Raw genomic sequence first — 6,800 nt, forward strand, 5'->3', positions numbered from 1 at the left:
TAACCTGGATCCCCAAAACAGCTTCTCGGCTGCCTTCTGTATTAAATGGAGAGCATGGACCTATAAATAAATTAGCATTTTGGACAGATTTCTCTGCCTAAAGGCCTAAAGTTATTTCTAACTTAATCAATACCTCCTTGTCTTCAGTCTATTATAATGCCAGGGAGAAGAAATACATGCTTCTGCCCAGCAAAGAGTGGTGTAGACTCTGCATGTCTAAGGATGGGGAGTAATAGTAAAAACGATTTCAAGAATACTAAATCCATTGAATCCTTGAGGAAACAGCCCCAAATAAACTTCTGTACCTATTTCATTTTGTATAGGCAAATTACTTCAGCAACCCTAGTTACCTGTAGTTTAGAAAACAGATTCTCCCCTCAAAAGAATCCACAGGATTTCTCAGACATGAAGCCTATGATCAGGAGACAGTTGTCATGACCTGGACGATGAGAAAATCAAAGATAATATTCCTCACAAACAACAAAAAGTTAAATAGTATATTTTAAAGTTTCCTGTAGTAATTTTAAATGTATCCTCTTTCAGAATCAATTGAAATTCCATGTATTATAAAGATCCAGTTTAGTTTTTACAGCTGATTCGCATCACTTCTTGAGAAGGAAGTGAGATCAGAGTTAGAGGGTAGCTATTAATATTTTTTTTATCTCATTTATTCCTGTATAGTTAATACAAGCCTGGAGCAAACCCATTCTTCTTTTCAACAAACACAACCAACCACATAGTTTAGATTTATATCCTGGTAACAATATTTCTTTGCTTCTCTCCTCCATTACATTTTCCAGATGCCAGCATTTTGTTGTTATAAGTTCTTTTCAAATCATGTTCTGCCAACCTAGAATTGCTTATTATAAACTGTAAGTCGTTTTATTTACCATGCAGGTTCTCCTCACTGATACTGGCCAGTGTTTATATTTATCCTTAAGCTAATGCTCATGAAGTGCAGTGGCAACTGGCTAAACTGTCACTGAGATTGAAAAAGACAACCCAGACTCATAAATCTTTATATTGGGTGATTTTAATCATGTCAATTTTAACCAGGTCCTTTCTAAATATCAATAGCAAATAAAATGCCCTACCAGAGATGATTATTAAGAAATTATTAAGAAGAAGCCCATGAGGGAATGTCCTTTTTCCACTAGCTGAGGAAATTCCATCTCCCTCAACCAATATTGGTCCAGCTGTAAAGTCTGTCATCAAGTCCATTCCATTCTCATCTGTAAATGTCTGCCTTGGTACTGCCTCTGTTCAGGCTAAGGCCAATCTGCAGTGCATCATCAGAGCCTGTGAAAAGACTGTAGGCTATTACATCTCTCCTATTCTAGTCCTATTATTAGTCTAGAGTAAGGAAGCAGGCCAGAAAGATCATTGCTGATCTGATTCACTCAGAGCATCACCTATTTGAAAAGCTTCCTTCCAGCAAATGTCTTTGTGCAGTGAAAAGCTAAAGCAACACATTAATTAACCCATTTATGCCGAAGGTTGAAATTTTTTAGTTTGTGCATGAAATTAACATATGTTGTGTAGAAAAATATAAGGAACAAAAAATATTACATTCCATTGTTGAGTTATGTGGCTTTCCAAAATTGGAACACTAGGCAAATCCACTTCTTACATTATACATAACGTATAAAATTATGTTTCTTATCTCAGGAGATGGTAAATACCTGCTATTCAGTGTGATGTCCAGCAGAGCATTTGACATGTAACGCAACATCACATTTTTCACATCGAAATGTGGTGTTCTTATGACACTAAGCACACTGTGTTTGCTTTCCCTGTTTGACAATCACATGATTCAGGCCATCATAACGTGAATCAATGTTGCGCTTCTGAGAAGGTCTTCCTGTTCGGTCAGGGTCTGCAGGATGACCGTGGGTCTCCAAATAATGGCATGCGATATGTCGACAAAACTCCAGAAGATCCATTGGCTTCTTATCATATGTTTTATGCAGTTGCCATGCATTTTGTAAGGCCAATTCGGAACAGAACAACAGAGGACTTGAATACCATTTCTTTCCATGGATTGATGCCCGATACTTATCAATGTTTTCATCAGCTCTGTCTACACCTCCCATGATATGGTTATAGACTTTGATCATGTCTGGCTGCTGGACTTGGATCTTCTTTTTCAGTTTCTGGGAATAATGATTGACAAGACACAGGGGATCAATACCAGCACCAAATGAGGCAACAGTGACAACACTGTTATCATGCCATCTGCATACAATATTGAATTTGCCATCAATTCGATAATCCAATGTGCCTCTTTCTTTTTTTTTTAGCACTACATCTGATTCCAATGGTGCTTTGTCAATGCGATCCTTTCTCATTGTACCTGTTGCCTGATGTCGCATTGAACTGAGCATATCCAGAAGTGCAATGCTGGTGAAAAAGTTATCAAAGACAAAATGGTATTGTCCAGGGTGTGCCTGTACAAGTGCCTCACTAAACTGCAGGACAAGTGATGCACCGATACCATATTCCTCATGTTTATTATCTGGGTTTTTACCCTGATATGGCTGAAACCAGCAAATGTAGCCCAGACGAGTGGCACCACACCAAAACTTGAAGCCAAACGAATGGGCTTTCCACAAATAAATTTTTTGCACCCCATAACGACCGAAATAAGGAAACATGGATTCATCAAAGCTGAAATATCTTTCATTTGGAACAAATTTCATGCATTTATCATTGAGTATGTTTATGAGCGGTCGCAACTTGGAAAACTTGTCCATTGGATCCAAATTGGCATTGTCAGCAACATGCAAATTAGAAAATATGGTTTCAAAGTGATCATGTCTCATGGCAGCACTAACAAGTACATTATGTGCATCTGTTCTTCGTTCCCAGAGCCTGCGCCTTCTAGGAACTGACACGTGACCACTCAGAAAAATAATTCCGAGAAAACAATTGAATTCGGAACTAGTCAATCCCAGATTTACACCCTTACTTGCAGCGTATAAATTGGAGTATCTGGCAATGAGTTCAATGGTTTTGTCATCAAGAAAAAGCTCAAAAATTTCTGTGGGAATTCTGGTTTCTGTGAAGACATTGTTTGGTGGTTCTGTAACTGTACCTGCTACGGGTTATGCAGTTAGGTCAGCCGAACAATTTCCATTTTCGAACAATTTTTGTCACTTTCTTCTTCTTTGACGGAGGAGGTTGCTGAGCAGTAGAGGTTGATGGAACTTCATCATCAGGGGAGTTATCTTCAGGTACGTATGTGGGATCACTTGGGTCAGACTCCTCATCACTGCCATCTTGAATAAGATACGCAAGTGCGCGCAACAAAGAACCTGACAGATTATTTATTGTTCCACCTTCTTCATCTCCTGAGTCCTCATCAGAAACAGGCGATGTAGCATTTTCGGGTGGTTGTATCACTAAAATATATTAGTCCTACTGGTAGGGGTTTTGCCTGGTGCTCCAAAATTGAAACACACAAAATGTAAAGTCCATAACCAATACAACAATGATAACTTCATTTCTTTTTACAGCACAATAGTTTCTTTTTACAGCACAATAACATAACTAGTAGAGAAGTAATAGAAAAAAAATGTTAGTATATGATGTAGTGCAGCAAAGTTATATCTACCTGTCTTCGGATGGTTCTTCAAAAATGTGAGAAAATTCACATCACTTCCTGAGGCGATCCCAGCACACCAATATCTGCAGCAAACTGACTAAATCTGTGCATAACGTGATAAGGTGTACCCCCAGGAAGCAGACGTGCGTAAAAAGTCGGAGCCCGGCGATGGCCTTAGGCAGTAGGATATAAATAACTCCAACGTGACTGTCATTCCAATAATGGAACACGAGGCATAAATGCGTTTTTTCCAAATGCAGTTATTCTTACTAATTAGTTCTACAGCTTCTACTCATTATATATATATACCTGCACACTAGACTGCCTGGACATTTTAATCTTACTATCTATTTTATTGTATTGCCCTTGTATGTTAGATCATATTTTATCACTTTGTATTTTATCTTCTTATATTTGTTTTTTGCATTCTGTGTTGCACCAATACTATTAGGGCAAATTCCTAGAACAAATTAATGTACCTGACCAGTAAAGTGAGGTCTGATTCTGATTCTGATGTGGAGCAAAGCTGAAAGAAAGTTGGCTTAATACTGGAATTTCCTCATTACACTATTTAACAATGTAGATCTGCAGGTTTCCTTCATGGTCACTGACTATTAGGGGTAGTGCATTTTATAGGAACTCTACACTTTATATAATATTCCCTACTGTTCCTTTTTTTTCTTTTTATATCTTAGAGCTGTCTTCTGTGATCAAAGTGCCATAGTACTAAATCTATTCTAGCCATTAATCCTTTACTTGAATTCTTTACTTCCTCCTTACCAATTTGCAAAGGCCTGGTTTCACATCTTTATATCTTTATAACAAATTACTGTAGTGAATTGAAAGTACCACAGTAATGATTATACAATATGTCCTGAAAGCAGACTCACACAACCAATCATACTATTAGGACACATTTTTCAAGAATGTATCATTATGCTATAGACAGGGGTGCACATAACATATTTGGTGTTGTTCTCAGGGGAGAACCTGGGGTTGTTGTTTGGTCCTCACATTTTTTTAAATACATTTTTTCCATGACCCACCTCACATGACGAACACAATAGAGGGATACATGGATAACCTGACATCACATGTACTTTAATTTCAACTGAGAATGAATAAAACCAGTACAACAAAATATCTGTTCATTAAAGCCTCGTAGTATGTAGCTTTCTAATGAAATGACTACTTTTCAAACACTGAAAACCAAATGAAACAACAGCTTTTTAAGCACTGTCAACAGTTACTGCTATTTAAAAGCACTGAAAGTTATGCCATCATCATCATTATCATCACTCCCCTCCTGACTGTCTTCCTCTATTTCAAAAACAGTAGAAGATGCAGATATACAAGGCCTGCTGCTTTCTCCCTGGCTCAGCCTGCGATTAGCTGTTTGCATCCACAAGTCAACAGCTGGCTTTGGGTCAAAGGTCTCTGTTGTGAACTTAGACAGCAGGATGTGCATTATAGATGAGAGTCTGACAGGCAGGATCTGTGCTTGTTTTTTATTATATTCAGTTATGAAAATCCCCTCCCACTTGCAGGACTGCTTAAAGGCAGTGTAAGTGACAACAGAAAGACTTGTCTTTTGCTTGTCTTCACTATATTCACCAGGTTATGCACAGAGGAGGCTGCCAAACGTGTTCCTGCTTGGTTTAAATGCATCCACTCTCTTAAAGTGGAGACTCTGTCAACAGACAACAGCTGGCCTCATATGTCTCAAGGATGTTACTAAGTATTGTGTTGCCAAAACTGTGGAGGTCTTTCATTTCAAGAGTCCAAGTTGTAGGATCAAAAATCAAAAAGTGATCACATGATTTGAGGGATTCATATCTGCTTTCAAACTCATGAATTAGAGCTCTCAACACAACAGTCTTGTCTCTGTCCGCATCAGCACATGACACAGTCTCCTTCCTGTACTTACCCTCACTTTCCATCAGTAGTGTCAGCTGTCCAATAGCAACCATAAGCTCATCTTTGCCTTCACCAATAGTCAGATTCTCTTGCTGGAACCTGAGGGAGGTGAACTGTAAAATGTTCCCAATATCAAGCATGCTCTGTGCAGATATGCTTTAGGCTACTGTCATCACTTGTTGCCACTTGAATCTGAATGGCTGGTAACATTCTCCATATTTTCAACAGAGTCTCCTGTCTCCATGCAGACCATCTGATATAGTTAAACTTTCCAAATTTGACAAATGCAATGCCTTTCTCCTCACAGATCTGCTTTAGTTGTGCAATTCATTTTGCACCCCCTTTCTGTAAGTAAAAGGATAGCAACTTCACCGTGGATTGATTAAATGACTCACAGCATGGGACTGTGTGATCAGCTGACTTGGCGCAGTTCTCCAGGGTGGGGGCAGTGCACAGGTTATGCACAAAGGAATCCCAGATGTCCACCATCTGACATAATTTTGGAATGACCCCATTGTAAATTCCAACATTGACAGTGGCTCCATCAGTGCATACTGAGACCAGCTTCATCTTCCACTCTGCTTAACCACAAGTATGAAACAGTTGAACAAGTCTGTCCACTATGTCCTGTACTGTTCAATTGGCCCCCAGGTTAATTATTCCAAGGAAATCTGAGGTGAATTATCCATTGCTGGACACAGAAACAATGTACACAATTTCCTGCTCCATTTTTGTTATATCTTCTGATCCATGGAAGAGGACACCTGAAGTTATTGTCTGTGCGATGCACTGCATGATATTCCCCCTCCTTCTCGAGAATGATAAGCGGTCCCGACGTTAACTCCAAGCCTCTTGAGAAGCGGAATATCCTCCTCATATGAACATATAGGACGTGCATGTTTCGCTTTGTGAAAGGCCAAAAAAAAAACGTACCCAGTGCTTGATGCTGTTCTTCAGTCAGCTTTTCTTGCCATCTGTCAATCGGACCACTTGGCCTCTGGTCCTGGCTGTGCATGTTATCAACGACTTACACTACTTTCTACTATTTACATGCTTATCAAAAGCTGGATGATTGAAGTTTTTAGTACCTGTATAAAAGGTGATGTTTTTATCCGCCACAGTGGGATTTTCACGGCATAGTTTGCACCACATTTCAGTAAGGGTGTCATTCGTTTGAAGCCAGCTGACGTCCTGCAGACATTTTTCCAAGAACATACGCTTCTTTTGTGGTTTAGGTTTAGTCTGGAGTTTCTTTGGAGGTCGAGGAACACCAAAGTAA

At 39.1% G+C, this 6,800-nt stretch overlaps 1 pseudogene; it reads right to left on the reverse strand.

Annotated features, from left to right (window-relative positions):
- Window positions 1-1,685: 1,685 nt before the first annotated feature.
- LOC120524468 lies at window positions 1,686-5,072 on the reverse strand (annotated as a pseudogene).
- Between the last annotated feature and the right edge of the window lie 1,728 nt (window positions 5,073-6,800).

Source organism: Polypterus senegalus, chromosome 2, assembly GCF_016835505.1.
Source record: "Polypterus senegalus isolate Bchr_013 chromosome 2, ASM1683550v1, whole genome shotgun sequence".
Lineage (NCBI taxonomy): Eukaryota > Metazoa > Chordata > Cladistia > Polypteriformes > Polypteridae > Polypterus > Polypterus senegalus.